The sequence below is a fragment of the Phascolarctos cinereus genome, unplaced genomic scaffold (assembly GCF_003287225.1).
Source record: "Phascolarctos cinereus isolate Bilbo 61053 unplaced genomic scaffold, phaCin_HiC Scaffold_1;HRSCAF=81, whole genome shotgun sequence".
In the NCBI taxonomy this organism is placed as follows: domain Eukaryota; kingdom Metazoa; phylum Chordata; class Mammalia; order Diprotodontia; family Phascolarctidae; genus Phascolarctos; species Phascolarctos cinereus.
Genome location: NW_027555514.1, coordinates 190,710,040 through 190,728,002, shown reverse-complemented (window position 1 = coordinate 190,728,002; position 17,963 = coordinate 190,710,040). Strand labels below are relative to the sequence as shown.

Below are 17,963 nucleotides of genomic sequence, written 5' to 3'. Positions count from 1 at the left end.
CACTGTAGCCCTGGGCTAAATGTAACATGCCACATTAAGGTCATTTTCCCCAAAGTCTTTACTCCAACATTCAGGTACCCACCCAGCTTAGGCTGTCCTTAAGCTGTCTGAACATGACATCTCTCCCCTATTATCCTTGAGTGTACCAGACTTTCTCTACTCTTTGTCATACTTAATACTATATAACCTGCCTCTCACATGAAATACATCGACTCCAATCTTTCTTCCTGTAGTGGGTGTGGCCTCAAAGTCCACATTGAAATTAATCCAGAGTTGCTTGCCCTCTGGTCTGTATTTCAACATATTTTACATTCTTTCTCTGATTACTTAGTACAATCTCCATTCCTGTGAGGTCACGAAAGTCTACTCTATTAAGGGCTATACTTCTTACTGATCTGGAATATAATTATGCAGTTCACTTGCCTTTAACTGATATCAGATTTCACAACCTATTTTATTGCTATTTTGGTGGGAGTTTCCAGTTAACAGTGCTTCCTTCAACTGAATTATACAACATATTGTATTGTATCATCAAGATGATACAATAGTTATATAGTCTTGCCTTGTAACATTTTATGTTATGTATACATTGTATGTAGTGTATACATTATACTTTTGTGTTGTGTTCATTTATTCATTCTAATAACCGTCGTGACACTTTGAGACCCAGTTTTTCCAGGGCTCAAGAATAGACATCATCAGTACAAAGAATCTACCAGCTCCTAACTCCAGTTTCTAGTCCTATACTAATTTTTCTGGGTCTGCATAGAACTGGTAAATGGTTATGATATTGAATAGAGCTTATTCCCACGTATCTTAAAGGAGGTTCAGGTGTGTGGCTTGTTGACAAAGGCACAGGTAAAAAGAGCAGCCAAACTGAAATATAGAAAAGGAATACAGACAGCAGGGAGAGTTAAGACTTAACTTAAAGGGGGGGCAGCTAGGTGGCGCAGTGGATAGAGCACTGCCCCTAAAGTCAGGAGTACCTGAGTTCAAATTCGGCCTCAGACCAAACATTTGACACGTACTAGCTGTGTGACCCTGGGCAAGTCACTTAACCCCAATAGCCTAAAATTAAAAAAAAAAAAACATAAAAAAAAGACAACTTGAAGGGCTTTAGACTTAACAGAGGACCTGGAGATGAAAACGACTGTGGGTAGGGGAAGCTTTGCATGAGGAAGAAGGGAAGGCAGGGAGAGCATTTGGGAGTCAGTGAAAAATTAAAGGTGAAGCAGAGGGGGAAAGAATCTTGAATGTAAATTCAAAGGACTTCCTAGGAGTTACTGAGATATCATTCTACATATCAGTCAGTTTTCTTATTCCTATACGTCCTTTAGTCCTCCTTTTCAACCTATTACCAAAAGCAGTTGTGTTCATTCAAATAACCAGCTTAATGAATTTGAGCCTTTAGAGACCAAACCTTGGAGCACAAGAGGGACAAAGGTTCATAGATGTAGTCATCATCTAATTCATCCTCCTCACTTTGCAAATGAGGAAACTGAGGCCCAAGGATTTTCTCAGTGGTACACAAGTAATATACAATAGGGAGAAGGCGAGGGGCAGTTGAAGGTTGAACCAGGTCCTCTAACTACAAATCCAGTGCCCTTTCCCTTACCAGCAACTGCTTCACAAGACAAATGGAGCCAAGGGTCATTCAACAGGAAGCTCATCTCTTCAAACTCTGCACAGAAACCAAATGAAACACCCACAGACACACACCCAAATAAGTACCAAAAAGCCCTGGAGTCACATGTGTCCCGACAAAACTGGTATGGGGAGCCACATTTGAATGCATGCATATGAGCAAACATCCCATAAAATGGGACAATAATAGTATTTACCTTCCAGGAGTCTTGTGAGAATAAAATGAGATAATATTTGTAAAGTGATTTGTAAACCTTAAAGCACTTTATAGATAATGATGATGATGTCAAGGATTCTGAGACATATGCTCCCACACTCACACCTAGGTTCTTACTCTCAAAATCCAAACATAAAGTTAAGAATGGATCAGGAGGAGCACTTCCTAAATCCTAGCTCACGCTATTAGTTGGACTTTTTATGAGGTGGTGCCAGGTAGAGTGCCTAGCTATGTACTATACCTATAACCTCACTTTGGCAGTAATGCCTTGAATGAGGAAAGGGTCTGGAGTGAGGGAGCAAATTGGCGGAGGGGATGTCATGATAGAGAGCTTTCCATGAGCTCATGATCCGGACGTGTTTCTACAGATATTCCCACAAATAAGTTGTACAATGCTGGTTTATACAGTTAAGGACAATTTAGCCTGGAGGTAAAGGGATGAACTGTATGTCTAGCTCAGTCCCTTCTCAAATCTAGGATTCTGGGGTTTCAAGATTATCCGTACAAAGAGAAATGAACACCATAAATATGTAAAAACTCTTCCATTTCAGAGCTCATGTAAACCCCTCTATCAAACCCCCTGGACATTCAAAGACATGCATGGTTACATTACAGAAAAAAGAGGTGTTTGGGTTTTTTTTTTTCCTGTATCTGGACCCTTTTCTCATATGCTTGTTAATACAATTCCTTCGAGATCCTGCCTAGTAGTCTTCAACAAGCTGTCTTTTGATGATGATTCAAAGCCTACCTATTTTGGCATCCTAGCTCTGGCTAGTCAGAAGGAAGCTTCTGGTAGGTAAATCCGAAACACATTTCGTACATTTGCATAGGTCAATATTCCCTTCATTCCCCATAACAGTTTAATGATACTTTCTATTTTATCTCTTTTCCTACCTAGATTGTTTTAAAAATTAATTTATTTATTTTTAGTTTTCAGCATTCACTTCCATAAGATTTTGAGTTCCATTGCTAAGAATCGATAAGTCTATCAAAATCAGTCATCACGTAATGTGGCTGTTACCATGTACAATGTTCTCCTGGTTCTGCTTACTTCATTCAGCATCAATTCATATAAATCTTTCCAGGTTTTTCTGAAGACCACCTGCTCATCATTTCTTATAGCACAATAGCATTCTGTTACATTCATATACCACAACTTGTTCAGCCATTCCCCAACTGATAGGCATCCCCTCAATTTCCAATTCTTTGCCATCACAAAAAGAGCTGCTATAAATATTTTTGTACATGTGTGTCCTTTTCCCACTTTTATGATCTCTTTGGGATATAGCCCTAGAAGTTCTATTGCTGGGTCAAAGGGTATGCACATTTCTTATAGCCCTTTGGGCATAGTTCCAAATTGCTCTCCAGAATGGTTGGATCAGTTCACAACTCCACCAACAATGCATTAGTGTTCTAATTTCCCCACATCTTCTCCAGCATTCATCATCTTCCTATTTTGTCATGTTAGCCAATCTGATAGGTGTGATGTGGTACCTCAGAGTTGTTTTTATTTGCGTTTCTTTAATCAGTAATGATTTAGAGCATTTTTTCATATGACTATAGATTGCTTTGATTTCTTCCTCTGAAAACTGCCTGTTCATATCCTTTGACCATTTATCAATTGAGGAATAAATTGTATTCTTGTAAATTTGTCTTAGTTCTCTACATGTTTTAGAAATGAGGCCCTTATCAGAGAAACTGGTTGTAAAAATTCTTTCTCAGTTTTCTGCTTCCCTCCTAATCCTGGTTGCATTGGCTTTGTTTGCCCAAAAACTTTTCAATTTAATGCAATCAAAATTACCCATTTGCATTTCATAATGCTCTCTTTCTCTTGTTTGGTCATAATTCTTCCATTCCCTATAAATCTGACAGGTAAACTATTCCCTCCTCTCCCAGTGTGCATGTATATATAATCTCTAAATTGTGTACCCATTTTGACTTTATTTTGACATACAGTGTAAGATGTTGGCCTATGCCTAGTTTCTGCCATACTATTATACAGTTTTCCCAATAGTTTTTGTCAAACAGTGAGTTCTTATCCCAATTGTCATTTCTTGATTTTTTTTCATTTTACTTCCATGTAAGGAAAAAAAACCTTCCTTACAAAAGTGATATGTGTTGCCTTGGAAAGCTATGAGTTCTCTCTCACTTCAAGTGGGAGTTTGAAGGCATTCAGTTGAAGCAATTCCTGCTCAAGTCCAGCTTGGACTGGATGATTTCTGAGGTTCCTTCCCATTCTGGGATTCTCTGGCTCTGTATTTGTTCTCACATTCTCTTCATTCATTCATTGAACCAGTTCTCCCAAGATGAGAAGGATGTAATAAGATGGGGAAAATTGGGGTGAAGAATGATGACAAAGGGCTACCAAAATTTTATCTAGACTACTGTCTGGAGATCCAACCAATGAACATGAATAGACATAAGCTAAATATTGGAATCGACTTTGACATTCACGTTCACAGAATAAGCTTAACACCCTATCTGTATCTACCCCCCCATCTATGGTGACACACATACCCATGAATACAATGAGGGACACTTAATTCACACACACATGTTTACCTCTGCATCTTACCCATAGATCCTCAGCAGTGAGGACAAGAGCCAGGAGGTACCCACAGACCCAACCCTCTTGCCCAGACATAAACCCCAAACAGAAAAACCCTACTTGCTCTGATATTACTTAGCCTCATTTCAGAGAATTTTGACTAACTCTCCCCCCGGCTTCCCCTTGTCTACCCTACATTGAATGCTGAGACCTGGGTTCCTTTTTGTTTGGTTTTGTTTTTGTCTGAAACCACAAACGTATTAGTTTAGGGAACTCGTGATATGGAAACGACCTCTGCCACTGCAAATGGACTACTCATATCCTTTTTACAGTCTCAGAGAATTGTCTTGAACACCAAAAGGTAGAGCGGCACCATGCTTGCACAGTTGACATATGTCAGAGGCAAGACTTGGCCATAGGCTTTATAGACGGTGCCTGGCATGCCAATATTTTTACCCAGAGTTCACAGGCTCCATGATGTGTTGAATTTGGCATTGGTTGAAGACATTGGGAAAAAGAAGCAATGCATGGAAAATCCAAATTGGACAGACAACATGGGGTGGTGAAAGAGTGAAAGGTATGGTTATCATGCTGAGCATCTGGCCATCATGCTCCAGGGTTGTCCAAAAAAAAAGAACAAATGGTTAGGACCATCACCAGGCCACAAGACCTGAAGAGAGGACAGATTTCCCAAGGCATGATACAGGGGCAGAGCTGTAAGCAGTGTAAGTGAAAGTGGCAGGTAGTCTTATTCCTAGATTATTTACTATTGCTTATAAACTTATTACTATTGGTATGAAAGACAAGTTGATGGTTGCTTACACCGAATGACACGATTTATTGATATTGGCTCAGGATAAGACTGGGAGGTGTTTTGCACCTAACGAAATTCAAACCTTTCTCTCCTCCCACCCCCACCCAACAAAGCCGAGATAGGGAAGGGGGAAGGATAGGCTCTGAATCCCCAAGAGAGAGAGATCATTTCATTGTCATCCCCTAGATCTAATAAGAGAAATCATTGAGGCTATACATTATTATTATATCCAGCATATTGTTATACAGACTATTTGTGCCTGACCTGTGGTAAAGCCTTCCGAATTCATGTTGGTCTGATCAGTCACAGTCCAACACACTGTACCTTGACCCCAAGAAAGTGATGTCATTTTGGTCCTCTTCGAGAAAAAAGGACAACTAATAACCAGAACATCATTATGATAGACGAGCACCCTTTTACATGTAAGACTATACATAGGTGAGGTTCATCCCAAGCTTCTTTTTGCGGGGGTGTCTATCCTCTCAAGAGCTTTCTTTATAAGTGGTAGCTTCTACTTCCTCTATATGTGAAAGTCCATTTACACACGTGGAAAGCTATACACATATGTGTGTAAATAAATACATATGTTTATATACACATTATATACATTTGCATGTGATGTGTATATATTTGTACATGTATATATGTGTGTATATACATATAAGCTAGGGCAGCTAGGTGTCTCAGTGGGTAGTGCACTGCGCTTGGAATCAGGAAGACTCATCTTCATGAGTTCAAATCTGGCCTCAGACACTTAGTAGCTGTGTCACCCTGAGCAAGTCACTTAATCTTGCCTCAGTTCCTCATCTGTAAAATGAAATGAGGAAGGAAGTGGCAAACCACTCCAGTATCTTTGCGAAGAAAACTCAAACCAAATCAGACACAACTGAAATGACTCAACAGCAACAAAACACATATATGCGTATGTTTGTATGTGTGAGTATGTGTGCATGTGTGGCTGTGTATCTACATATCCCTATCCATAGATAGGGATAGAGATGGATAAATAGATGGAGAGATAGATAATAATGATGAGGATGATGATGGTGATAGCTAACATTTACATAGAACTTAGTACGTACCAAGCACTGTGCTATAAAATTATTATCTTGTTTGGTCCTCCCAACAACCCTTGGAGGTAGGTGCTGTTATTCTCCTCATTTCACAAATGAGTAAACTAAGTCCAACACAGGTTAAATGAACTGCCCAGGTTCCTGCAACTAGTGAGTGTCTGAGGCTAGATTTGAACTCAGGACTTCCTGACCCAGATCCAGCACTCACTCTATCCACTGCTGAGAATAGAATAGAATAGAATAACTGGGATCGTACCTGTTCATGATCATTGCTGAACCTTCTGGCTATCAACATGAGCAAAGAAATTAAATGTTGAAAAATGAGAAGAGAAAAATAGATAGCAATCCTACTATTCAATTTACTTTCCAGAATGGCTGGACCAATTCACAGTTTCACCAATAATACATTAGTTATGGTATTTTAACTACAGCCCTCCAGCACTCATTTGCCATTTTCCTTTTTGTCATGTTTACCCATCTGCTGGCTATGAGATAGAACCTCAGAGTTGCTTCGATTTTCACTGCTGTAATTACTGGTGATTTGGAATATTTTTTTCATAAGGCTATTTGTAACTTTAACTCTTTTTTTTTAAACTGTCTGTTCATATCCTTTGATCATTTCTCTGTTGGAGTGTGGCTGACATTCTTATATAATTGAATTGGGTTTTTTTTTTATCTTGGAAAACAGTATTCTCACAAAAGGTTGCTGCAAACACTGTTCCCCAGGAACCATTCCCTCTACTAATTTTAACTACATTGGTTTTGTTTATTTATCAGCAAAAACAGTCCTTTTTATCTTCTGTGATCCTTTCTTTCCCTAATTAGATCATGAACTCTTCCTCCATCATAAATTTGAAAGGTAATTTCATTCTTGTTCCTCTAATTTGCTTATGGTACTACCTTTTATGTCTATTTCACGTACCCATTTGAAATTTATCTTGATCTATGGAATGAGACATTGGTCCATCCTTAATTTCTACCATATTGTTTTCCAATTTTCTTAAACTAGAATCTTTAGGCTGGTCGCCACTTTTTATTTGCTTCTGTATATTGTGTACCTAATCTGTTCCACTGATTAACCCGCTATTTTTAAAACAGTCCCAATTCATTTTGATGATTGCTGCTTTACAATATAGTTTGAGATGCAGTACTGCTAGGCCCCCTTATTTTCCACTTTTTTTTTCATTGATTCCTTGGAATTCTTGACCTTTTGTTTGTTCTTCCAGATAAAATTTGTTATTATTTTTTCTCTGCCTCTATGAAATAATCCTTTAGTTGTTTGGCACTGAATAAGTAAACTAATTTAGATATTATTGTCATTTTTGCTATATTAGCACAGCCTTTCCATGAGTAATAAATATTTCTCCAATTATTTAAATCCAGCTTTATTTCTTTAAAGTGTTTTATAGTTGTTCTTAGGTGTGTTTTAGATGGCCTCCCAAATATCTTACGCATTCTGTAATTATTTTGAATTAAATTTCCTTTTCTATATCTTCCTATTAGGTTTTATTGGTAACATACAGGAAAACTGATGACATATAGTTTTATCCTGAAAATTGGCTAAATTGAAGTAATGGTTTCATTTCATTTTAGCTTTTAGTTGACTTTTCCTTAGGGTTAGACAGACAGATTGTTATGTCATCTACAAAAAGTGATAGTTTTGTGCCCATGTTTTTCCCTCAATTTCTCTTTTTTTCCCCCCTTATTGCTATAGCTAGGATTTTTAGCACTATACTACATAGTAATAATGATAATGGGCATGCTTACTTTACCCCTGAACTTATTAGGAAAGTCTCTAACTTTTCTCCATTATATAAAATGTTTTCTCTCTGTTTTAGATGGATACTATTTACCATACTGAAGAAAAGCTTATTTCTTCTTATGCTTTCTGGTGTTTTTAACAGAAACTGGAGTATGAATTTGTCAGAAGCCTTTTAAGTATTTATCAATATAATCACATAGGTTTTATTTTACATTATAGTATAGTATGTACTAATATGGTCTATTGTGCTTATAGTTTTTTTTTCTTATATTGAACCAATCCTACATTTCTGATATAAATGAAGCCTGGTCATAGAACACAATCTTTCAAATATGTTGCTGTAGGCTATCTGTTCATTTTAAAAAGTTGCGTCAGTACTCATTAGGAATATTGGTAGTTTTCTTCTCTGCTTTGTCTTTCTCTAGTTAGGTGTCAAGACCATATTTGTATCATAGAAAGACATTGAAAGCCTCCCTTTATTTCTTATTTTTGCAAACAGTTTATATAGTATTAGAATTAATTGTTCTTTGAATATTTAATAAAATTCACTCAGGAAATCCATCCATGTGGCCCTAGAGTTTTCTGCTTTGGGAGTTCATTTGTGGCTTGCTCAATTCCTTTTTCTGATATTGGACTATTTAAATGATCTGTTTTTTTTCTCTTATATGCAGATTATGATCATTTTTTAAAATACAGAAATAGGAAATAAGGTATATGAGCCAATAGTAATTATTTTTTTGCCTTTGATATTAATAACTTCCATTATTTTTTCAAGCATTTATATTATCCCCTCTATCAGATATCATGGAAATCAATCCCTCAATTCCCTCAATATTGTGCTGCTTCCCTTACAGACTTCCTCTGTGTATACAAATTTTAACATGTGTAGCTGCTGTTCTTCCTGTCTGTTTTTTAGTGTCATTTCTACTTCCTTATGAAGAATAGCAGGGACTACATTAGAGTATAGATGTGATGACTTCAGTGAAACTGATATAGAAACAGAAATCTTGACCATCTCCCTCCTCCCCTCCAATTTTCTGTTTGTTATTCTCTTTCCAGGTCCATCCATCAATACTTTTGAGATGATCTGAATTGAGTTAAACTTCTAGAATTTTACTCTTTTCCCTCCATTTCTTGCTCTTTAAAAGGCCAGGCTACTCATATCTTATTCCATCCTCCCCCATCATATTTTATAAATGATTTTATATTCTAAACTTCTTTTGCCCTCACTTGACAAAGTAGTCAAGTATATGCTATATAAGTTCATTTATAGACTCCTTTGGCTTCCCTGTGGTGGTAATTGATTTATACCTATCAAATGTCCTTGAGAAATTACATTGATGTCTGTGGGTTTTTTTTAACCCATTTCCCTTTTTTCAACATCAGCTGACTATTTACAGAAGTCAGATTGGAGTTGTCTTAATTTTGTGGCATATATTCCTATTTTTATTCTTAAAACTTGATGTTGGTTTTATTTTTACATTAAGTTAGTATTCTGACTATATACTGACAACTGATTCGCAAATGATCCCCCTGGTATCTACTAGCAGTTTCCCATCTGTTAAGAATAATTGATTTTATTTTTGTGAAGTTATCTGTTACTCACCATAAATAAGGACTCCAGACTCTCTTTTTGAAGAAAGCACACGTAATATGTAAGCATGCGATGTTTTTTGAAGTCTGCAAGTCTTTGGCCTCCTTCCTTTCTTTATCGTAAACCATAACTTTGGTCTTTGTTCTATGTAGCTACCTTTGTGCTAAAGTTACTAAGTGATAAAGTATATTTATTGAATTTACATGGTCTTATCATATCCTTTGTAGAATTTCTCCACCTCCTTATCCTCTGCAACAGACTCTGGCACAGAAACTGAAAGTAATGTAATCTTTTTGCAAATGCTTACCATGAACCCTACAATATGACAGAGCCCAATATCCAGGAAATGTTCTTATTACCCTGAGACACACAATAAAAGCGCCTGCATTAACTCTTTTATGTTCCACTCCAAGGAGAACGTGTGCACGCCATTTTCTATTTAGTTGTAACTTCGTTTTGTCTTCTGGTTTCATTTATAGTGAGAAAGTCAAGATTGTTATGATTCATTCCCTCCAATAGTATGTCAACCCTCTGGTCATCGGAGACCATAGTACTAACAGCAAAGTTAATGTTTGTAGATAATAAAAAAAAAACCCACCACTACAATTATTAGCAGTCTTTGAGACTGTAATGACAGAAATGGAAAGGTGCTGCACAGGATTGATAGCTACTCTGTATTTTTCTTCATTTTTTGAATTGCCAAGGCCAGAGAATTCATCACCTACTGGACAACCCATTAGTGTAAGCCTCTCCTTATTTTGCTGGGCTGGTCCTAAGAAAACAGACACAAGCTATTACTGGGACTACAGTTGTAACAACAACAGTGAAATGATGGTAATAGTCCTCATTGCTCCCTTCTATAGGAAAGAATTGGGATTGGATATTGAATGTAAGAGTTCTGAGTAAGCAAAAAGCCTTCACATATGTTGATTATTCTCATTAAAGTTTTGCAGAGCTAGGAAAGTAGGCATAGACTTCAACAAATATTTTTAAAGACCTTATATGTACAGAGTACTATACTTGCCACTGGGGGAAATACCAAGTTTGAATAAGACACTGTCCCTATCCTCATCAAGGTATAATATAATACAGGTAGAAATACACAATTAATTGAACATCTATCTTTGATAATCCAATGCATTGTCATGCAGTTAGCCAGTACAGCTATCCTTTCCACATTGTTTAGTGGGTCAACATGAGCCGCAGATGACATGCGAAGGCCAGCAGATGATACAGAAAAAATTTAGAAACTCAGAAATGCATAAAACATATGTATAGTATTCTATAACATCAACATATTTTATCTTTTAATACCATAATAATTCAGACCTCTTCTCTGGTACAAAGAGAGGGCCAAAAAATTTTATGTGGATTTTCTAGATCATAGGAATGCCACACTCCAAACCCCCATGATTGTGGAAGGGATAACTATATTATGTTCTGAGGGGTATTATCCCCTTAGTGCAGAGGTTCTTAACCTTTTTTGTGTCATAGATTCCTTTGGTAGTCTAATGCAGCTTATGGGCTTCACCAAAATGAAAATTTTAAATATGTAAAATAAAATTCCAAATGAAAACAATTAAATTTAAATAGTTATCAATTTTTTTAAAATAAGTTCACAGACCCTGAGATAGTGAATTGCCTCTTACTGAAAGTCTTCAAGTAAATGTGAAATGATTACTTACTAAGCATGTCGTGGAGGGAATTCTAGTTCAGGTGAAGTTTGAACTGGATAGCCTCAGGGATCTTGAAACATCTAAGATTTTGTGATATTCCCCAGGGTCAGTGGATTAGCCAGATGATAGCCTAAGTCCAAATGATCCTGAGTGAGTTCTTTATCCTCTCCCTCTTAGCAGTTATTCAGAGATTATGATCATCTTGACCTTTCTGGAATGTCAGGGTTTCAAAAGTACTTTAGGACTACTAGAAAGCAGACACCTGCCCAGGATTAAAAACTGGTCCATTGACAGTAGAACTGAAGCTTATTAATTTTCCAGTTCCTTAACTCTGCCCGTCTTCATAGTCGCTATGGCCAAAGTTGTATATACTGAAAATGCTTAATATGTATCCTGTCAACTCCATAGGAAAGCGCACTTTGAACAAAGAAGTAACACAATTGCCAGGCAGACAAACTCAGTGACATTTAGAAGCCTTTCCATCTCTTCCTTAATGTTAATGCCTTCCAGACAAAGAAGTTTATTTTATTTATTATTTATTATCTCCAATTTATCTTGGATTTATCTTGTTAACACATAGTTCTTTATATATTCTCTCCTCCAGCAGAATGTGGGTTCCTTGAGAGCATGGCCTAATTTTTGCCTTTTTTCTTAACCCCACTGCTTAGCACACTACCCAACACATAGTAGGTGCTTAATAAATGCTTATTGGCATGTCCTGAGATAGAGGCTTTCAAGATACACTTTCCAAACAGCATAGAAAATATACACACCAAGTCCTACTTGTCCCATTCCTAGATTCCATGTAACACACTTACCATGTTCAAATACAAAAAACCTGGCATTTTCCTGAAATGGGACATTTATCTGCTTAAGGGACAGGGATTTCACTTGTATAGGGAACTCTCCAGTAAGGGAACTCCTGCTATCAATGCAAGTTGGCACCTCCTCTGCAAGTTACAGCACTAGAGAATTATCTGGGGCACTGAGAAGTGATGATTTCCCTGGGGGTTTGGATCACGTAGCCAATATGTGTCAGAAGCTAGACTTGAGCCCAGCTTTACCTGCCTTCAAGGCTCATTTTCTGTTTTCTATTGCTATGCATTCTTATTGTGTCCTCTAATAAACATCATTACTTTTTTGGGGTTTTTTCCCCCCAGTCATTAAGTGGGGGGGGAGAAGAAAGGAGAGAGAACATTTCCACTTGAACAAGAAATGGAAAGAACTGAACAACCAGTCACCACTTGAGACAGGCACATACACAGAAATACTGCTAATCCATCAACACTTTATCTTTCCTACCTGAGTGATCTGGCAAGGTTCAGCAGCACCAACTGCTTGGAGTTCCTTTCAAACCTATTGTCCACTATTGTGTGACCTGAAGTCTTCAGTCACCTTAGTTTTCCAAAGAATCAATCCTTCTCTGATGCTCATCCTTCTTGGCTTCTGTCCTTTGGCTCCATAAAAGGATCCTCAGCAGCTTTCTTCCATTCTGTAGGGATTTTAATTCTTGCTACCTTTCTAGCATAATTATGCAAATTACCCTCTCTCAAAGCAAAAGATCAGGAGGTAAGGTACCCTCCTTTCTCTCCTTCCATCTCTCTCTGTGTCTCTGTCTGTCTGTCTGTCTGTCTGTCTCTCTCTCTCTCTCTCTCTCTTTCTCTCTGTCTCTCTCCTAATACAGCCTCTCCGTCCCTAAGGCAGAAGCATGATTGTGCAATCAGGAAGCTACTGCTACTGCCATTCACCTGAGTGCTGCGTCATGCTGGGTGTGTCACTGCAAAGAATCTACACCTAGGACAAATTGGTCTCAGCTGCACAGTAAAGGCTGACACCTAGGGTATGGGAGAGATGATGAGACATTTATGGGAGTATAGGTCTTTACCCTAGAGCAAACAGAACAAATTGGAGACAGTGTGAGTGACCAAAGGAGAGCCAGATCTGAGGGGAATGGGAGGAGATGGCATTAACTCCAGCCATCTTGCCAGATCTAACTCCCAATTCTCGTTTTGTGGGTGACTGGATAAGCACCCAAGGGCACAGCACCTGACCTGATCATACCTTCCCTTCCTCTTCTGAGTAACCAGGACCATTTCTGTCAGGCAGAAGCTGAATCAGACAACAGAATAATTTAATGCAGGTAGGAGAGCCACAGGTACAGTAGGAAAGGATTAAGATAGATAGTAATGCAGAAACAATGAACATGAACTTGGCCAGGCTTTGAGAGATAGTGGAGGATAATAGGGCCTGGCGTGCTGTGGTCCGTGGGGTAACGAAGAATTGGACACGACTGAACAACTGAACAGCAACTGGGGGAAAAAAATTCACCAAGGCTAAGTCGCTAGGAAAAACTTGAAAGACAGCTACTGAGGGGAATTTGTACAGGTCAACAGAAACTATCTACCCAAGAGATAATAAAACACTAAGTCTGGATCACAGCAACTACAGAGAAAACAACTTTGACATTGTGCTAATGATGGGGTGCTTGGGTGTTTGTACTGGGACCCCAGTTCTAAGATTATGTTTCTCCCTAGCGTCAGAAACACTATGCCTAGCAGTTTCTCCCCAGCCCAAAAGTTACTCATGAGTGGACCCCAGCAACACACTTATCTCTCTTCCTGGTGCTGTTACAAACCACACCTGTAGGAATTATTAGTTTGAACTGGCTTTGTCCTGGCTCATAAAGATATTCGTACCCACTGGACTATCTATACCAACTCCCTACCTCATTATTTGCATCCTGGACTCCTCATTATGTATGTTCTTGACTTAAGACATAGACATACTCCCTACATCTATCTCGTCAAACAAGACATTGATTGGTGGCAGACTGGGCAACCCTCAGTTGGCCCTGACCGCTAGTTAACTTGATGACATTGCAGGCCTAAAACCATACCTCCTTGTAGTCCCCCCTTAGGCCTTTCCTGGTGCACTCTGGGTAAAATGCCTGGGCAGTAGATACAAAAAGTGCACGTTCCTTTAAGAACTGACCACTCCTTAACCACACCCTAATCCCACCCTCAATCACCTAGTTAGCATATTTGGCACGTGTTTTACTGTAGTTTATCCTATATAAACTTTAACTGAACCTGCCTAAGGTCCCAGGTTCCTTGAGAACTTTTGTCCACTGAAAAGGGTAACAATAAATCTTTGCCAACTTGACTTAAAGAATGCTTGAGTCTGTGAATTCATTCCAGACACCCTATCCTGTACTTTGGTCCCTGAGGGATCTCTGAAGCTCTCAGACCACAACACTTCCTTTTTCTCACAGTGTACTTGTACGTTTTGCTGATGCCTTCAATAAAAATGCTTGACCAAAAGAGGAAATACCTGCATGGCAGAGTCTGCCAGAGATGAGCTTTGAGGCAAGTGATCAACAGCGATGGAACCCCAGTGAAACAGCTAGACCTAGCCAAGCCAGCTTTTCTCTCTCCATGGGGAGATTTTTTTGGACCCTCAGTAAAACAAGACTCTTTGCTTTAAGGAGAGAAAAAGAACTCGTCCTTCTTGCTTCAGGCCTTCCATTTACCTTTGGTGCCACTGGCTTTGCAGAGAGGTCATGGAGGGCAACTGAATACAATTATCAAGAAGGAAAAGGAATGGGGGGATTTCTCTAGGAAAAGACAGATGAAAGAAAGGTGGGGATGTTAAAAGCTTCTAAAAGAACTCCTAATATAATTAGGAGTTCACAGGAAATAATATCTCCCATCTCAGTGCCTTTTCACTGACTGTTCCCTGTATTATCTGCCTAATTATCTGCCAAGGTAGGAGGGAAAAATTAAAACTTAGTAACAAAAAATGTTAACCAAAAAGGCATGCTTATATCTGAGTCCTTACAAATGCTTTTCTTCCCCTCAAGTCAGGTATAAAATGAAGCCATAGTGTAGAGAAGGCAGACTTTGTATTTTTTCCCCCTAAAATTTAAATCTTCATCTTATCTCTCCTCATTGGTTAATCATTAGCGATTTCTTATTATCTATTAAAGTAGCAGCATCTAGAACCATAGAATTTTACAACTGAGGAAACGGAGACCCAGAAACGGGAAGTAATTTTCCCCAAACCTTGCATGTGGTGAACAGCAAAGCTAAAACCAGACCTTCCAAATCCTATGCTTTTTCCATTATCACACCAATCAACAAACCAGGCTCCATATTAAACACTGTTTATGCAAAGTGAGGGGAAAAAAGCAAAAACAGTTCCTGACTCCATGACAAAGCTTTAGACTAGTAGCCAAAAGACCTGGCTTCCAGTCTTAGTTCTGTCTCTAACGTGGGAGATTTGGGGCAGAGCTTGTCACTTTTATGGGCCTCATTTGCCCCATTTTTTTTTTTAAAAGTATAGTTATCCCTGTGCTACCTACTCACAAAGATTTGGAGGTAAATAAAACAATAGAAGTAACAAGTTGAGAGAGAGAGAGAGAGAGAGAGAGAGAGAGAGAGAGAGAGAGAGAGAGAGAGAGAGAGAGAGAAATAGTAGAGTTGAGCAAAAAAGAAAGAGAAATAATCTTCTGAACAGCTCCTGCCTCAAGAAACTTACATTCTGCAAGGGGGTGCAGAGGATACAACATGCCCACTGTTAAGTAAATACAAGGTAATTGAAGGGTAAATAGTGGAGTAAGAGGAGTAAATAGGGAAAGGCTTTGTGTGGGTGGTGGTGACACCTGAGATGAACTTAAGATTCTAAGGGGCAGAGGTGAGAAGGACAAGCATTCCAGGGTTAGAAGACAGTCTGTATGAAAGTATGAAGATAAGAGATGGGAGACAGGAAATGGAATGTCAAATTCATGTAGCAGCTGGTAGACCAATTGGCCAGAACATAGAGTGAAGGGAAATAATATGAAGGGGAGGAGCCAGGTTATGGAGTTCAAGGCTGAGGAATAGGTATTTTATCTTACTGGACCTAGGTAGTCTCTGGAGATTTTTGAGAAGGGGAGTGATGTGGTTAGATCTGTGCCTTAGGGGGATTATTTTGGCATCTTGTGGAAGTTGAATTGAAGATGGAAAGGACTAGAAACATCAATGGGGAGATGATTTATATAGTCCAGGTAAGGGGTAATAAGAGCCTTAAGGCATATCAACAACAGGCATTTATTAGGCAACCACTAAGTTCAAGCAACTGTGATGACAAAGAAAGGGAAAAAATAGTCCCTGCCCTCAAGGAGCACAAAATCTAAAGGAACTATATGCAAATAACTATATATAAACAAGATACAGTCAATCCTTAATATTCCAGCATTTAACCAAAGTGAAATCAAGAGTTCCCACGATTTTAGTAGTTATTTTTGTTATTTATTTTTATTATTTTCAGTTTTGCATTGGCCACTCACAGCTATGTACAATAAAGAGAAAATGAAAGGCGTGATACACACAAGTTTGTGGAGTGGCTGGTATTCTACTAGTCACTTCACTGATCTTATTCACCAGCTATGCCAGTATAATTGTAAAGAGCTTCCTATGCATTTGTTGCATGTTTTCATTGTTTGCCAATCCTATCATTGACTGCAGACTCAAAGTTAAATGTCAGGTCTCTTCTGCTATGTTTCCATACTGCAAGACCCTTAAGAAGCCCAAGCTGCACATGAAACAGATGTCGCTGATGTATTATTTCAAGCTAGTGTGTCCTTTAAAATCTCCAATGCCATCGACCAGCAGTGAAGGACAGGGTGTCAGAGGTGATGTCAAGACTTCATCCAGTCTCAGCAACTTCTGACAGCAGTGACTAAAGTCCCAGCAACCTCTCCCTTGGTTTCCAGATGGAAATCAAGATAAAAAAGATTTCTAGCAATATGATGTACAGTACAATACCCTAACACCACCATCTGACACAGTAAGAGTTATGATTCAGGTTAAAAATTGCTTCAGTTTTAAGAATTTTACTTGTACAGTATTTATGGTACTATAGATTTCATGTGTTATGAAAAGTGAATATTGTCTGAAATCGATGTGTTTTGTGTTGGGATGTTAGCACAAAAGGTTACAGAATTCTAGGAAATTACTAGTGAGAAAAAAGGTTTTGCATGTTAACAATTTCATTTTGTGTAATGCATTTTATGGGTTAATTCAAGGTTACTGTGTGAAGAAAATTGCATGTTATCAGAATCAATATTTTGTTAAAAAAGAATTGTATACAGAGAAGTGTATTTTCAGCGATCTCTTAGTGAAAGATTACAGTCTGCGGTGGTCATGGGAACTTAACACCCTCTTTCCCATAGGTTCATTGTATCAACACTTGTGTTTTTTACTTTCTTGGTGTTTTCTAGGAATGTTACCTGTGCAAATAGAAGACTGACTGTATATGCAAGATGAATTTCAGATAATCTCAGAAATAAGGCATTCATGTTAAAAGGGATCATCCAGAAAGGCTTCTTGGAGAAAGTGAGATTTTAGCTGAAACTTTCAAAAGCTAGGGAATCCAGGAGGCAGAGGCCAGGCACAGGGGACAGTCAGTGAAAAGGCACTGAGATGGGAGATGTTATTTCCTGTGATGGGAATAGCAGAGGCTAGTATTCTTGGATCATAGTGTAGGGAATAAGGTGTAAGAAGACTGGAAAGATAGGAAGGGGTCAGGTTACATACACTCTACCCTTCCATGCTCCTGGCCCTTACAATCTAAGCAGGTGACACCTTTTGGGATCT

At 38.5% G+C, this 17,963-nt stretch overlaps 1 protein-coding gene across 2 annotated transcripts in view; it reads right to left on the bottom strand.

Moving 5' to 3' along the window:
- Positions 1 to 13,017, bottom strand: part of STYK1 (serine/threonine/tyrosine kinase 1) — a 31,013-nt gene extending 17,996 nt beyond the window's left edge. The window contains exon 1 of one of the 2 annotated variants that reach the window (XM_021001612.2): positions 12,631 to 13,017. The gene's annotated coding sequence lies outside the window, so the exon portion shown is untranslated. Of the gene's footprint in view, positions 1 to 9,664; positions 9,899 to 12,630 lie in introns of those variants that run through there. The other variant, XM_021001613.2, reaches the window with a different exon arrangement.
- Between the last annotated feature and the right edge of the window lie 4,946 nt (positions 13,018 to 17,963).